Consider the following 17,898-nt stretch of genomic DNA (forward strand, 5'->3'; position numbering starts at 1 on the left):
CCTCCATTTTCCACTGCTTCTGATATTGAAGACCCGACCCCTCCCAAAGAGCAGTGGCGACCGGCTTTGATCAGGGGTGGCGGGCCGGGTAGGCTGGGGTGGAGGGGAAGGGGGTAAATAAAAAATTAAAAACGTACCTCCTGTCCGCGTCACGCGTCGTCCTATTCACGTTTCTCCACTCCTCCCACATCTCTGCATTGCAGTGTTGGGGTTGATCTGAGCTTCGTGGTTCGGCGCTCAGATAGGGAAGGGGGACCTGAGCATGTTCCCCACCCAGGCTGTAATGCAGCCTGGGTGGAGAGCATGCTATGTGCGTATGAATGTTTACCTGGCCTGAGACGGCCGGCCAAACATTTATACACAATCCTCCCCTCCCCTGCTCCTTCAGCTGAGCAGCCCCGCCCCGCTTCCCAAAGCTGCCATGCCGGCAACAAGAAAAAATACAATAATAATAACATTGAGTTATCATTTTATTTTTTTCTTACACTGCTGACTAGCAGTGGGGCGACGCACCTCCGCCTTAGCTTAGGAGCCGCCATTGCCAAAGAGTAAACAGAGAGCTAAACCACCGGCGCTATGGTAAAAGAAATGTATGAGTATGGGCCCCTTTCTATCCCAGGGCCCTGTGCCGCTGCACCACTGATAGCTGGGCCCCCGAGTGTGAGTTATTAGCAGCACTTGTAATCACTGCATGCAAAATGTCATTCATAGACTAGTCGATTGCGCTAGAAATGCCGCATGCCTAATCTGGGAGCACGCAAGAGCCCCTTTGCATTGCATACCCTGCGCAGCACACTATACCTTCCAGACAATCAGCAGTAAATGCAGCTGTTTCATTAGCTGATCCCAGTTCAGGGTTAACAAAGGGGAACCAGTCATCGGAAAACTCCCTTGCAGTTCTCAAGATTGCACAACTCCGAACTGCTTTCAGAGCCTCTTGTTAGTGATGACTGTTTTTGAAGGAAGATTTTTGTTTCTCAGTAAAATGGCTTCTTGTCGACAACTAAACAGCGAGTGGGAGGTCAATGGAGGCTGCTTGACAGCAGTGTGTGTCTGTGTGGTCAAAGGACTCAGCATCTCAACTTGAAACACTGAGACCACAATCGCTGCCTGATGCCTTAAGTTACAAGAATGAAAGGAGTGGCTACAGAACTAAGAAACTGCGTCCTCGTCAAGCAGGTTCAACGCCAGCGTCTGAAGAGCAGGTCAATATCAGAATCACTTGCTGTTTCTCCTGATTTGAGTGGTTTGGTCTATAAATGTCCAGTTCTTTATAGAGGGCTTCAAACACATTTGACACATTTAGAGCTACCATTTTTGACAGATGTGGCCAATGAGGAACAAGGAGATGAAGTAGTGTGTCCAGGATCACACAGTGCAGTCAGTCAAGTCTTGTAAATGGGGTCACAGCCCAGGTCTTCAGCAGCTACTGTCATCAACATAGCCACAGAGCCACCCCAGCGTCCTATACCGGCCCATTACTACTAGCGTTGGCACCACCTCTTCCCAGCATCATAGCATCCTTGGGATCCTTAAAGATGGCAGAATCTCTCTCTGATAAAGTCTAATGGGCACTAACTCTTGTTCAGATGAGTTGTAAGAAATGTGCTTTCTTATTGAAGCATGGTTAACACACCAGGACATACCGTGATGTCGGCCAGCATTACTGCCTCTGCCCACCGAAATGCAAAGTTTCCACATCCTCAGCATGTTCACACTCTGTGGGTTTCTACTCGCGCTACCTGGGCGTGCTGTCTGATCTTGAATTGCACATTGACTTATAATTATAAATGATACCTGAGTTGTCCCTGGAGAAAAAGAGGCTGTTTGACCTGCTACACATTATTTGAATTCGCACAGGTCAGGATTACTCATTATTATTAAAGTTTGTACTTGGTCGACGGCCTTGGCTACATCTCTCCCGCGTGAATCATTGTCTGGGAATTCTCAGGCTGATAAGTTCATTCATAATGTTAAGTGAACCAAACTCCCAGCGTGCCATCACCTCTCCCGCCCAGTGCACTGAGGCTGGCGTGCTTGGTGGCTTGCCTTTAGCACTGAATTCGTCATGTGCTTCAAAAGATATGGCCATTGATTTCTGAACTGTTGTCTCTTCTAAAACATTTTAATAGCATTTCCTATTTCAGTAGCAACGAAATCAATGGTTTATAATAAACATTTTGGGACCAATAAGGACCGACATAAGTCTCCGGCCCCCCTCCCCACCACTGGTATCCACATCTGTCCCACGCAACTTTCATCTGTATTATTATTAATTGAAAGGTACATCCTTAGCATTGCATCAAAAATAAGTACATCACTGCTTCTTTTCTGCTATTCCTGATTTAATTATTTTTATGCATCATAGGTACCAGGTAGCCACCATATATATATAATGCCAACATATGCTCAATTTATTTAATATCTTTCCGTGCAGGGATACGATCCTCGTCATTCCCTCAAAAAACGTTTTTTTTACTTTTCTTACTAATTTAGCAGACACTTTATTCATTATTTAGTGGGTACAGGACGAGGAACTCTTTAAATGCCATTATCACCAGATAAGGAATGTAAAAATTGCATCAGCCAATCTAATTTCTTAGATTACTGGAACTAACTGCTGTTTATTGTAGGTTCAGTGGAAGATGTGTGAAGTGATCAAGACAATGGATGCATTTGGTATCTGTTTTTAGTGACGTTCGAGGGGGGAATGTATGATGGTAGCCTTGGCGAGACCTAGATCAGATCGTGCCAGGGTGATCTTAGGTTAGTGGGCTTCTGTTGGGGTTGTTTTCCCCTTTTGTCTTGAGCTCCTTGTACTACTGTCCCCTAAATGGACTTTCAAGTAGTTCCCCCTAGTATTTGCCCCCAAGGGTAATAAGGCAGAACAGTCCAAGATATGGTCAATAAAGTGATAAAGGTTAGGCACTCAGAAAAATGATACAGCAGCACAGTGTTCAGAAATAACTGATTGTCTAGGCAGTGTATTTGGTAAACGAAAAGTACTTTAATATACAAAAACAACTCAGAAAATATAGATATACTCAGAAAACCAGAACTCTATGGGTCTTATCTACTATTGTGCTATTTCACGCAGCACCAGAATTTCCCTAGTATTTATGGTCTAGGGACACAGCAACTCTTCCGAGGTGTTTATGATTGGTTCCCTACTTTGTACGTATTGTACAAAACCGACCTTATGAGCTCAGAACCCAGGAGCACAATGCTGAGCAATTTCTTCAGTGGGCACAGTCTACAGTGTCTGCTCATGACAGAGGGCACACATTTCTGCCCCTCTACAGTGCCACAGCACCAATCGCCTTTGATACACTTACATTGAGAATATGTCCTCTGTGTCCACTTTGTAGAGACTTGTGCACCATTTCAAAGGGGTTTTTACGTTCTACCAGGTTTCGATGCCCCTGCTATGAAACCTCTCAGGTCCAAACTGATACCCACGAAACCTCTGAAACAGAAATGCCTGCCCAAGCCTTCCAAGACCACTTCGAAGCACTGTATCTTGAGGAAGCCAGAGTATTAAATCAGGAAGTTTACTGACCAGGACCACCCCACAAGCAAAGCTGGAGATAGGTGAGACCTTGGAGTACGGACTGGGGTTTCAAATTAGTCTTTCAAATGGATTTGGAGGTTGTTTGCAGCTATAGACTTTGATTGACCTGTCAACTCCCCTGACATTTTGGTACTGACCTCCTGTTTTTGATCCTGTGCTGAATTTCGTTTTTGCTGGTGTTAGGACTTTGGGCACTTTACCACTGGTGGTCAGTGCTAAAGTGCATGTGCTTTCTGTCCAAAACAAGATGGTAATTAATTTATCCATGATTGGCATATTAAATTTGACAGTGGGTCCCTAGTCCAGTGCACCTAGGGTACCCAGGTCATCTAAATCAAATGCTGCTAGTTGGCCTGCAGCACTGATTGAGCCACCCACATGAGTAGCCCTGCAAACATGTCTCAGGCCTGCCACGGTAGTATCAGTGAGAGCATTTTTAAACTGCTATTTTGACCTGGGAAATGCACCCACTTGCCAGACCCAAACCTTCCTTGTTTCTACATGCAAGTCACCCCTAAGGTAAGCCCAAGGTAGCCCCATGGCCAGCGGGCAGTGTATTTTAAAGGTAGGACATGTACTGGTTTGTTTCACATGTCCTAATAGTGAAATATTGTGAATGTTGTTCTTACAAAGACCTATCTCTCCCATAGGGCAATATGGGGATTGCCTTGAAATATCCTTTAAAGATTATTTCCCATTGGGGACAGATAGTTTTGAAGTTTGCGTTCTCTAAACTCACAATTTAAAAATACATCTTTTGGTGAAGCTGGTTTCAACTTGTGTGTTTGAAGGTGGAACACTGGTCTGAACCTTCCTCGCCTCTTTAAATTGTTAGAGTGGGCCGTTCGGGAAATGCAATTCCTTGGCTGGCTGCTCTTCACATTGAAAAGGCGTTTGACACCTTGGAGTGGCAGTACTTATTAACAGTACTGGCTAGCTATGGCACAGGCCCTAATTTTTTGAGGTGGGTAAAAATACCATACGTAAAGCCACAAGCCAGAGTCAAGACCGGCCGCATCATCTCCCTGTCATTCCCAATAGAGCGCGGGACACGACAGGGGTGCACTTTATCGCCCATTTTATTTGAGTTGACTATGGAGCCCCTGGCATGCAATCTGCGACAATGGGTATTAGACTGGGGTATACAAGCATATGGTCAGTGGCACATAGTTTTCCTTTACGCAGACGATGGGCTGATTTACTTACGCTGCCAGATTGCAACTTTGCAGGAACTAAGGGGGCTGCTGGACGAGCATGCCCACATCTCGGGTCTGCAGGTTAAATGGTCTAAGTCGGCGGTGTTCCCGATGCTGCCGCTATCAGAAGACCAGAGACATACTCTACCTCTTATGCCGCTGAAGTGGGCCTTTGAAACCTTCAGATATCTGGGCGTCCAAATTTATCACTCCCAGGCAGATCTCATAGGGGGTAATCTGGGAAGGGAGATCGCCAGGGCCCATGCAACCCTCCCATTCTTGTTGGGCTTACCCTTATCCCACATGGGGCGGATCGCCATCTTCAAGATGCAACTACATTCCCTTATACTTTTTCTCACCGCTCCCTTATTCACTGCCACGTATTCTTTTTAAAGATCTCAAATCGTTCCTTGTATCCCTGATATGGGGGGGCTCGAGATCCAGAGTGGCACTTCATAAGCTGTACCTTCCCTTAACTGAAGGGGGCCTAAGGGTGCCGATCTATGAACACCACTATGCCGCTGCACAGTTAAAGTGGCCAATGAGTTGGTTTGTGAACAGTAATTTGGTCAAACTTCCCCCCTGGGCGATGACACTACGACAGCCAGCCATGATTGAATGAATGTCTGTCAGGCTCCGTCACCGTGCTACAAAAAAAAACAGGGCAATTTATTAATGTTGGCAGCAAGGCACTGCTGGCTACAATATGTGCTTCCCAATGGCCAAACCCGCATCATACACCCCTAATATGCCACTGGAGATCCTCCCTTGAACTTACCCCAGTCATGGGTCCCAGAACTCGAAGCCTGGAGAATAGCAGGACTGGGCATATGGGGAGACCTGTTTGTAGACTCTCAATTACAGGATTTCCTGAGTTTGATGGACAATTATGGGATACCACCGGGGACATTCCTGCTCCATACCACACTGTTACACAACATTTCTTTCATTTATGGGGTAACAATTGCAACTAACCCACCATATCACAGCCTCTGCAAATCCTACTAACACACGGACGAAGTAGGCGTGCAATCACGGCTATTTACAACTCTCTTTGACCTGATCCGGTACCCCTGCTGGCCCTATTGTGCGAGTATTAGTACACGGCACTGTCTGCTAACATCTCCGATAAACAATGGATACAATGCATAAACCACCCTAAAGTTATATCATCAAATGCCAGACTGAAGTAAACACAGTTCAATGACCTCCACCACACGTACTTAACACCGCACAGGCTGGCACATATGTATCCCACTTCGGCTGATGTCTGCCCCAGGTGCCTGTTCCCAGAAGCAATGTTCCCCCACATGGTCTGGACGTGCCCACATCTCGGACCATTTTGGGATGGGGTAGCTGGGACACTAACGGCTGCAGCAGGCACCCCGATAACACCCCAACGCCCACATTTTCTGCTGGGAATAACGAAGCGCAAAGTACCATGCAAGAATCTTAATAAATTTTGGGACCTGGCACATGCGCAGGGAAAGCGCAAAATAGCTATGTTGTGGAAGTGGCAGGCGGGCCCCAACATCCAATTATGGCTTCAAGATCTCCGTAGAGCACTTGTCGCAAAACACAAGACAGACTTATCTGATGCATCTAGGCTCCTCTCACAAACCAACCCTGGACAACGGCAAGAGTATTTGACAGCCATTGAAACTAAGCTCCACACAATCGACTCAGCTGCACCATAGCATGCACCCTCACCCTGTGCTTTCAACATAAGTTGATGTGAAATCGCCACACATACTGTACACCCTCACTGGTTATACACCCTTGCCCGGAAATGGATGGGTAGGCGATGAATGAGTGCACACACAGACCATGCACCCCCCGGTGCTCCCTGATCCCGTACCTGTTCGCCCACACCCGACGCCACGTTAACCAGACCTTAATCCCAAACATAAGGCAATGGCGTTTGGGAAATCTTGAGTAGTTAGCAGTTTCGCTGATGGGTATAAAGTTTTGTGTTTGTGTCATAAATTGACAATACTGGTTCAAAATTATTGTTTTAAGTTAATGTGTGGCACTCCACCACAGCCGCTTCTGTAACTGGTGCTGTAATACCATGCATAATATGTCAGACGAAGCTTACTTGTATAACCTGATGAAAATCAGTAAAGATCAATAAAAAAAAAGGTTGTGTGTTTGAAAATGCCTTTCTTTAGAAAGTTGTCATTTTCTTGCTTAAGCATTCTGTGCCTCTGCCTGTCTTTAGAATACACATCTGGGTTGGCTGACAGTTGGGCTCTTGTGCATTCACTCTAGACAGTCACACAAAGGGAGCTGAGGTGTGCCTTGCAGATCCTGATGGGCCATCACCAGGCTGATAGGCCTCCCTGAGCTAGGGTGATGGGAAGAGATGTCACTGACACTTGAATAGGGTAGGCCTGTCCACACACAGCTGTTTCCTACCCCCGTAGTGCATCTGGAGCCAGGTCAGGGAGAGGCAGGATCTTGTGCACTACAAAGAGACTTTCCTTTGAAGTTGCCTTCTTCAAAGGCAGAAAGGAGTATAAGTATTGAACCTCTGACACCCCAAAATTAGAACACTTCTGGGCTGAAGACATTCTGCCAGGAAGAAGAGATGGATGCTGTAGGAGAAAGTGACTCTGCTTGTTTCTTTGGTGTGTTGGCCTGCTACATGCTGCTTCTGTTCTGGGAGTGAAAGGACTGGCCTTTGCTTTCTGTATCCTGCTTCCAAGGTTCTCCAATGACTTGAGTTGAGGTTGCCTCCGGTTAAGAAATCTTAGGGCCATCAGAGTCTACACCTGCCAGGGCCTGGGCTCTTCTACTGAGTTTCTAAGTAGGGCCAAATCCAGTATCTGGGCCCTTGGAAGTGCAAGCTGGTGATCTAAAGAAAGAAATCCATGCATCAACTCCCAGTGCCTGTTTTATCGATGCATCGCTGAAAAACGCTAAAAAACGCATTGCCACTGCCTGCTCTTAAACGTGATTCCTGCTCGTTGCATTTACCATGGCCTTCACCGCAGGCCCCAGCTTCTTTTCACAGCGTGACAGAAAAATCGCCACAGCGTGAGTTTCGAGCATCGTGTCGCCAACATCCGTGACACCCGCTCCAACTCCGATTCAGCACCTGCTTTGCAGCTGTGGAATCAACGCAGCGCCTGTTTCCTGCTGTCGCATCGAAACAGCTCATCTGAATTTTCAACCCATTGTCCTTGGGTGCTGATTCTTCATTGATGCCGCACCGCAGTAAGGAACAAAGGGTGGGTGTTCAGAAACCGACACATCACCTCCCTTGGCAGTAAGGAACCTACGCATTGCCACCTCTGGCAGTAAGGAACCAATGCATCACCTCCCCTGCCAGCAAGAAACCGATGCATCACCTCCCCTGTGTGGTAAGTAACAGACGCATCGCTTTGCTTTTCTGTCACCTCACCTCACCTCCCCTGCGCCTGCCTTGTCTTTGATTTTTGATGCATCCAAGGTATTTTTCGCTAAAGAAACACATCCATTGATTTCTATTGACTAAAATTTGTGTAATCCTTTAAAATTGATATTTTGACTGGTGTATATTGAATTTTTGTTGTTTTGGTCTCGTTGTATTCAGATAAATATTGGCTATGTTTCTAAACTGGTGTGGACTCCTTTTGTAATATTTTCACTATGTTATTGTGTGTGTGTGTGTGTGTGTACAAATACTTTACACATCGCCTCTGAGATCAGCTGACTGCTCGTGCCAAGCTACCAAGGGGATGAGCAGGGGTTATCTTAGCTGTGTGGCTACCTTAACCTGACTAGAGTGAGGGTCCCTACTTTGACAGGGTGCAGACCACTGTCCACTAGAGACCCAATTTCTAACATTGGAGGCAGTGGTGGGATAGGACTTGTATTTGTACTTTGCATTCATTGATTGGTGTACACTACCATATCACAGAGCATTATGCAACCATATACTGTTTTTGATTTTCTCTTCTTTGCAGCTCTTGGGTTTGATCCACAGTCATGTCTCAGGCTGGTGAGCCATCAGTGGGAGCTGTAGAGTTGGTCTTTGAGCAGGAGAGGTTGGGGGCCTATATGGTACCTCCACTAAAAAAATGCTGCAAGGAGCTCATATGTCCTATTAGAGGCCTCACTAAAAAGAAGAGCTGCAAAAGGCACCGAGGTCTTGGTTAGCAGCAAAGGAGGCTGGTGAGCACACAGAGAATGAGAATGTGGAGGAACAGAACCTGCATGGGGATTTTGTGAACCAGGATCCATCTGGGAGGATGGCACCCTCCAGGTCAGGTGTTTCTTCAAGAGGTCTTTCCCCAGAGGAGCTGGAGGGCAGGCAATAACTAGGAAGCATCAAATTGAGCTGGATAGGCTCAAGATTGAGCATGAGAGGGAGTTCCAGTTGGAACTAGTGAAACTCAACAGAGGGACAGAAAAGGATAAATTGGCTTTTGAAGAGAGAAAGATGATGCTAGCTCAAGAGCCAAGCTTGAAGGAGTTGGACTTTAAAAGCAGGTCCAGCCCAGATGGTAGCAGCAGTTCTACAGTGCAGTCTGAGGGATAGGTACATCTACCCAAGGATGTGGTAAAGGAATTTTATTTTGTTGTGGGGGATGACATTGAACAGTGATTTAGGGGTTATAAATTAGCGTTAAGAATGAACAGGGTCAGACATTAGTGCATAAACACGTTTCCGCTTCCACAGATTGCAGGACATGTTGCAGCCTGCCTTTTGGTCTCACTGCTCTAGACGGACTGATTTCTGAAGTTGACAAACAGTATGACAAATTATGTAGATTGTGTCATCTCGGTATAAGCACCATGAAAGACGATTGTACTATGAGGTATTGTTTTGATGAACAAAATGTTAATAAAATTATATTAAAAAAAAAAAAAAATGAACAGGGTCCCTGAGAAAGATTGGGGATCAGGCCTGTGGAAGTTCTGCACAGGGGGAGGGACACCATGTTGGCCTTAGTTGCAGAAGACCAGATGAGGTACTCTGCCATGAAAGAAGCCCTAACCAGGAGGTATGATCTCACCTACAGATGGTTGGAGGGTAAGATTTGGTTCTCAAACTTGGGTAGAATCTGTTGATTTTTACTGCCGAGCACTGGATGGTTGGGTAACGGGCAGTGAGGTAACAATTTGATTGCATGGGGGCACGTGTCTAGTCATTGTTTTTCAGAGCTGTGCCAGCACTTGATTGACAGCAAGCTTACATACTGCTGGAAGCTTGCTAAGCAGGCGGACCGCTGGCTCAGCACCTGGGTCCAAAAGTAGTTGTATGTGGGCGACTCAGCCATGGGTGGACAGGGTCCTCAACAAGAGACAGATAAAACTAAAGGGTTCTCTAAAGGAGCCCAAACTTGTTTCCTGGGTAAGGATTCCCAACTCCCTGTTGAAAAGAAGAGTTGGTTCCCTTCAGGAAAGCCTGTAATCAAGAAGAACACTTCAGAGGGAGTACCAGTGTCTCAAGTGGCACAGCCCCCCCATAGGTGGGCAGTCAATGGGGATGGCAAGTGTAACACCTCTGGAGGAGTTGACCCCAGTTAGTGGTGGGGAGCCAACTGAGATGATGTTAGTCTCCATGGGTGAGTGTGAGATGGACCAGAGAATCCTCATGCCTGATAACACCAAGAAGTACAGGCAGTGGGTAACCATCAATGGGAGGCAGGTGGAGGCTCTGAGAGACACAGTTGCCAGTATGACAATGGTCCACTGTCATCTGGTGTCTGACGTGCAAGTAATCCAATATAAAGTCCACCAGGTTATAGCAGTAGACAACTGTGAGAGCCAATGTTTGGTGGATCAGATTCCCTTTGAATGCATGTGGTCTCAGATTCCATGAGGGTAGCTGTGAGTCCATCCAAGCATGTTGACTGTCTGCTAGGTAACGACCTGGCGCATACCGCCTGGAAAGAGGTGGAGCCATCGCACTTGGAAATATTAGGATTGCCAGAGTGGGCATGCATGACCTCATGGTCCATGGCCACCAGAGAGGGTGCTCAGAAGAGCCTGGAGTCTGAAACTGTGGCCAAGGTGCCTGCCAGGAAGAGGCGGGGCAAGGGAAACCCACTCCTGAGATTCCAACGGTATGGGAGGAGGCTGAACCTGAGGGGGACATGCTGGAACCTACAGGAAAAGATCTGGCTGAACTGGGGGACCTGCCTGAGCTGACCCATTGGGAGCATCAGGGAGGCCCCACCAGGTAAGAATGCTGCGCAGTGCCGAAAAAGTACCCCACTCTTGCGGGTCTTCGTCAGGAGGCCGAGATCCAGACAGCTGATAACACCTTGGGTCTCCCCTGATTTAGTGGGAGAATGATCTCCTGTATAGTGAGCCTAAAGTTTCTGAGCCTGAGGCAGCCCATGTGCTGGTGGTCTCCTAGTTCTTCAGAGCCTTCCTACTGCGACTGACTAATGATGTGCCACTGGCAGGTCTTTTGGGGCAGAACAAGACAGGCTTATCACCCACTTTTATTGGCTCCAAATGAGGAAGACCTGAGAAGTGTTCTGCAGGACCTGTCCAACCTGCCAGGCAAGTGGCAAGCCTGGAAAGAGGTTCAAGCTTCTTCTTCAACCGTTTCCTGTTGTGAGCACCCATTTTGAGTGGGTGGGCATTGACATTTTGGGGCCTCTGGATCCCAAGACAGCCATGGGCAACAGATATATCCTGGTCTTGGTGGACATCATTGACACCCAGTATCCGGAATATGTCCCTCTGAGGAGGACATTGACTGCCCCCACCATGGCCAGGGCATTTATGGGGATCTTTACCCATGTGGGTTTCCACAAGTAGGTGGTATCTGACTGGGGTAACAATTTCATGTCTATGTACATGAAGGCCATGTGGAAGGGGTGTGGTGTTACCTACAAGTTCACCACCCACAAAGCAATGGGTTGGTTGAAGCGTTCAACCGTACCCTGAAGGGCATGATTATGGGTCTCTCTGACCCCATGAGGCGTAAGTGAAACGTCTTCTTACCATGCCTGTAGTTCACCTACATGGAGGTACCACATTAGGGGTTTGGCTTCAGCCATTTTGAGCTTCTGTATGGGGACCCTTTCAGAGGACCTCTCAGTTTGGTAAAGAAGGGCTGGGATCAAGCTTCTAGGAAGCCACCCCAGGTTGTATTCAGTTACATGCTGGCCTTCCGGAACAAGACAGTCCGCTTACGGAAACTCGCCCAGGAGAATCTGGAAGCTAGCCAGGAGAACATGAAATGCTGGTATGACCAGAATACCACTCTTGTTGAGTTTCAGCCTGGCCAGAATGTGTGGGTGATGGCCCCAGTAGAGACCCGTGCTCTTCAAGACCACTGGTCTGGTCCATTTGAGGTGAAGGACCGCAAGAGCAATGTCACCTATCTGGCGGACATGCAGACTCCTTGGAACCGTTTGAGGGTTTTGCACGTGAACCACCTCAAACCGTATTTTGAGAGGTCTGAGATGACCATTCCCATGGTCATGGATGATGGGATGGAAGAGGAGAGTGAACCTCTCCCCAACCTCCTAGCTTCCTAAGAGCAGGATGGGGCAGTGGAGGGTATGATCCTCTTCCCCTACTCTGACCCTAGAGCTGCAGAAGGGATGTCATCAGTTGCTGAGACAGCTTGCCTCCATGTTCTTACTCATACCTGGAGTTACCCAATAGTGCAGCTATGACATTGACACTGAGGACAGCATGCCTGTTAAGCACAAGTCTTACAGGTTGTCTGAGAGAGTGAGGAACAGCATCAAAGAGGAAGTCTCCAAGATTCCCGAGTTAGGGTTGTGTTGCTGATTGCAAAATACAACTCCAGAGTCAGTTTCTTAAAGTGAAATAAATGAACTTTATTTACTGATCTTGTTAAGATGATGGTTTGATGTCCCAAATTAATCTCCATGTTCTTCTTTTCTTTAGGACCTTTGGAGTTCCCATCCACTGGCACCCTCGACAGAAAGGAAAAGTCAGGTAAGTCCCCTGTTATATTTATATTCTTTTTCCTTTGGGTGAGGTTAGTCTAGTGATTCCTATTTTAGCTTTTTCTCTCTTTCTTGTGACGTTATAAAGAAAGTTGATCATAGACAGAGAATTGTCTGAGATACAAAGAAAAAAATGCTGGCAACCCCAAAAATAGCCCTCTCATAGGCCCCAGTAGCAAACAAAATGCAAGCCGATAATCCTGTTTCTATAAACTCTTAGTGTAAGGTTTGAGTACTCTTAAACATTTTCCCAAGGGCCACACAGTTTGGTCTGTGATGTGACCGAGGGCCGCATTGATGCCATCATGGTGGTGGTCCAATGGAGGAGGGGGCGGTTAGGTGGGTATAGGGGAAGCAAAGCATATACATCTAGTGGCTGAATTGCATGATATGAAACCAGAAAACCAGGGATCAATCCCAGCTCCCCCACTTTACCAAATTGTGTGGTCCTAGGCAATTGATTTATTTCACTTTCCCTCCTTTTTCTTCATTATCATATATGAGGACTTCAAAATACAGGACTTCAGAATGTGTGCTGTACAAAAGCTTCTCCTGTGTTTGATTTAATTAACTATAATTTTTTTCATTTATAATAAGAACCTAGGCCACCCTATGAGTGCACGTAAGAACTGACTTGCCTTTTAGTTCACTATTAGCACAGTTTTTGAATTAATGTTTCTAAATTCATATTTGAAAACTATCACCTTAAAAAATACTTATCAATATGCTGATATCTGATATACTAAGGTGAAAGGGTTCTACATATTAATGAAATACACTGTTTGAATTTTGAAGAGACCTTATCATGTTTTTACACTTTTGCTGCAAGAGGTCTTTAAAATTGAAGATGTTCCAACAGCTAAGTGGTGCTGGACAACCTAGTTAACTCCTTTTCTTAACTTCAATTAACCTTTAAATAAAGGATTGCCTGTTTATTTAACATCCACGTAAAGGTCAGGAGGGCTTCATGCTGCCCACAGACCGTACCTTGAGTATCCCTGGTGTAAGGTGTTATCCTCAAGTGGTAGGGTTAGATATAGCTCTCTTTTCCCTTCGGCTTTTCTCGTATTTGGATAAGAGTTCTTAACTTTTCCGCCTCCCATTAAGGATTTACCTTTCCACTCCCCCGGCTTGATTTATGAGCCGTCCACACACTTGACGAAGCCACGTCCCTCGGGGAAAGTGGCTAGAAGTTGTGCTTGGCCATTGAACAAGATGCAGATTTGGTATCGCTCCTGTCAGCTCCGTTCATTTGTCCCACATAGAGCTCTCCGGCCCATGACTTGTCAGATTCTCAACATCTACACTTTTGTATATGAACTCTCTTTTCACACCCCTCCATCGTCAAGACAGGCCCGTCCTTCCGTCTTTTCTCCTACTCTGGTTCCAGACTCCACCTCCTTCCTCCCGGGGACCCACCAGTCCCAAGATAATTCAGTTTTGTTCCCAGTTGCCTGACTTCCTGTCTGTTCTCTCATGATGGAGCGGCCCTGCAAAAAGGACGCAGTCGGCTCCAGGGAGATAATGCATCATGTCCTCAGCCCGAGACTGGTAGCAAGGTGATTGAGCCCTCCAAAAGTCCTTGGTCCAGCCCAGTGTTTTTGTTCCCAAGGCTGCCCCACCCAGTCTCACACCTGAAATGCGGTTCTGTGCTGACTACCATGGGCTCAATGTCTTCACAAGGATGGACGCGCACGCCATCCCCCAAGCAGATGAGCTCATTGATCGGCTGGGAGCTACTAAGTTCCTCAGTGCGTTTTATGTATAACTGGGTACCGGCAGATTGCCTTGACCAAGAGGGCACAAGAGTTCAGCATTCTCCATATGCCAGAAGGGCACTACCAGTTCCGGGTTATGCCTTTTGTGTTGTAGAATGCCCCAGCCACATTCCAGAGGTTGGTCAATCGATCCTGGCTGAATTGGAGAACTAAAGTGGCACCTACCTGGGCAACATTGCAGTCTTTAGCTCCAGTTGGGAGGACCATTTGTGCAATCCTCAGGAGGTGTTGAAGGCCCTGCAGAGCGCAGGCCTCACTATCCAGGACAGTAAGTGCCAGATGGGCTAGGGGTGTGTTGTGTACTTGGGACACAAGGTAGGAAGCGGCCATGAGCAACACCATTCTGACTTGAGCACCCCCCAGAACCCAGACACAGGTGAGAGCCTTCTTAGGTCTCATCAGGTACTACAGGAGATTCATCAAGAGGTATGACACCATTATTGACCCCTTGAAAGAGCTGACTTCCAAGAAGCAGCTGCATCAAGTGATCTGGACAGAGGCGTTCCAGACCACTTTTGGCACTCTGAAGGAGGCCATGTGCACGGCGCCCCTGCTCAAGGCTCCTGACTTTTCCAAGGAATTCATTGTACAGACAGATGCTGCAGAGCATGGGGTGGAAGCTGTGCTTTCACAGCTAAACAAAGAGGGCCTAGATCCTCCTGTAAATTTGATTTACCAGTAGGTCCCTAGTCCAGTGCCCCATGGGGCCTGCAGCACAGATTGTGCCACCCACATAAGTAGCTCTGCAAACATCAAAGGATGTACAAATGAGGTCTAAGATATAGTACAGCACTTATCTGTGTCCCGGGAGCATTGTCAACTCTATGGTGCGAATATCAAGGAAACAAGACCCCTTGGTTTCCTAAAAGAGTGAAAGAAACTTTCACAACAAACAATTACATGAGAAATTTGATCCGCACACAATGAAAAGTAAGAAAGCAGTTCCACCAAATTTTCGTAATTTATATATTCCTTTATTCTTCGAGTTAAAATGTCTTTCTTCTCAGTAGCTGTGAGTTAAGTTTTAAACTGCCATTTCGACATGGGAAGTGCACCCACTTGCCAGGCCCAAACCTTCCCTTTTATTACATGTAAGTTACCCCTAAGGTAGGCCCAAGGTAGCCCCATGGACAGGGTGCAGTGTATTTAAAAGGTAGGACATGTACTGATGTGTTTTACATGCCCTAATAGTGAAATTCTGCTAATGTTGTTTTTCACTATTGCAAGACCTATCTCTCCAATAGGGTAACATGGGGATTGCCTTGAAATATATTTTAAATATTATTTCCCTTTCAGAGCAGATAGAGATTTGGAGTTTGGGGTCTCTGAACTCACAATTTAAAAAATACATCTTTTGGTGAAGTTGGTTTTTAAGTTGTGTGTTTGAAGATACCCGTTTTATAAAGTGGGCATTTCTTGCTTAACCATTCTGTGCCTCTGCCTGTCTGTAGAATACACACATGGGTTGGCTAACAGTTTTTTACGCAGTTTTATATAGCACAAACTTGACCTGAAGGTATCGGTATCAGAGCGCTTTACACAAGCACCAGTTGCATTACATGAGGACACATTCATTTTTGTTAGGCAGAGATTAGGGAGATTAAGTGATTTGCCCAGAATCACAGGATGTTGCGTGTCCTTTCTGAGACTCGAATCAGATTCCCCAGATTTGAGATCGACCGCGCTAGCCGTTAGGCCAACTCCTCTCACTTTATGGACTGAGGACATTCTTCCAGGAAGAAGAGTTGGATGCTGTAGGAGGGACTGCCACTCTCTGTTGCTTTGTTGTGCTGAGCTACTGTTTGATGCTTCTATCCTGGGAGTAAAAGGACTAGACTCTCCAAGGGTTTGAGTTGAGCTTGCCTCCTGTTTAGAAGTCTCAGGGCTCTTCTGCTGAGAGTCCTGACTTGTCAAGTGGTGCCAAATCCAGTTCTTGGGCCCTTGGGAGTGTAACCTGGTGATCTTAAGGAGAACATACATGCATTGACTCCCAGCGCCAGTTTTATTGATGCCTCCCTGCAAATGATGGACACATCACCGCTACCTGCCCTGAAGCGTGGTTAACGTTCGACAAATCGACCACGAACTTCACCTCAGGCCCCAGCTTGCCATCACAGCACGACAGAAAAATCGGTGCAGCATGGGTTTCGAGCACCGTATCATCGATGTCCATGACACCTTCCCCCACTCCGATACAGCACCTGCTTCGCTGCTGTGGAATCGATGCAGTGGCTGTTTCACCGCTGTTGCATCGATGCAGCACATCTGGATTTTCAATGCATCGTCCCTGGGTGCTGATTCTTCATCGACACTGCACCACAGTAAGGAACAGAGGCTGCGTGTCTGGAAACCGACGCATCACCTCTCTTGCCAGTAAGGACCTGACCCATCACCTCCCCTGCCTAGCAGTAAGGAACTGATGCATCACCTCCCCTGCATAGTATGGAACTGATGCATCGCTTTGCTTTTCTGCCGCCTCACGTCCCCTGTGCCTGCCTCGCCCTTGGATTTTGACGCATTTTAGGAACTTTGTGCTAAAGAAACGCATCCATTGATTTTCTATGGACTAAAACTTGCTTAATCTTTTAAAAGTGATATTTTGATGTATGTTTGCCGTTTTGGTCCTTGTTTTATTTGGAAATATATTTTGTGTGTGTGTGTGTGTGTGTGTGTGTGTCTATGTCTATGTCTGTGTGTGTGTGTCTATGTATGTGTGTCTGTCTGTGTGTGTATATGTCTGTGTGTGTGTCTATGTCTGTGTGTCCGTGTGTAATTAAGTAAAAATACTTTACACATTGCCTCTGAGATACGCCTGACTGTTCATGCCAAGGGGGTGAGCAGGGGTTATCTTAGATGTGTGGCTCGCTAGGGGACACTAGAGTGAGGGTCCCTATTTGGACAGGGTGCAAACCACTGCTAACTAGAGACCCCATTTCTAACAGACTCATTGCCCTCGGTTCCAGCTACCTCCCTGACTTTGCAGACCTTTTGGGTTTCACTGGGGTTCTCAAGAGTCCATGGGGCAATTGAGTGTTGCACATGGGTAAAAATGCCTGCCCCTTCACTAAAATTACCCTACCATCGCAGCCAGTCTCAAAGAGCCTGCACAGATAGTGCAATAGCCAGTCTCTTGAAAGAGACCTACTTCTACCTCAGACCACCTTTCTGGGGTATTGGTGAATTTTAAGTGGGTTAATTTGATTGTTGGGCTTACTGGGGGTAACTGTTAAGCACAGCCTGTGCAGGGAGAATGGACCTGGGGAAGGTAAACATACACTTTAGAGTCATGTAGGGCACCTTCTCGCCTTATAGCACTCGTGGTGTCGGGCAACAGCTGTGAATTGCCCGTCCACTTGTAATGTGTGATCAGGAGCATAATTACTAGTGGGGAATTACCTGCCTTCGGCAGAGGGGAATAACAATTA

The 17,898-nt window shown here is 46.7% G+C and overlaps 1 protein-coding gene across 5 annotated transcripts in view; it reads left to right on the top strand.

The window, feature by feature from the left end:
- TENM3 (teneurin transmembrane protein 3) overlaps positions 1-17,898 on the top strand; it is a 1,236,182-nt gene that overhangs the window by 237,103 nt on the left and 981,181 nt on the right. For all 5 annotated transcript variants that reach the window (XM_085641875.1, XM_085641876.1, XM_085641877.1 and 2 more), the window contains exon 3: positions 12,634-12,684. The gene's annotated coding sequence lies outside the window, so the exon portion shown is untranslated. The remainder of the gene's footprint in view (positions 1-12,633; positions 12,685-17,898) is intronic.

Source organism: Triturus cristatus, chromosome 2_2 (genome assembly GCF_964204655.1).
Source record: "Triturus cristatus chromosome 2_2, aTriCri1.1, whole genome shotgun sequence".
Classification (NCBI taxonomy): Eukaryota; Metazoa; Chordata; class Amphibia; order Caudata; family Salamandridae; genus Triturus; species Triturus cristatus.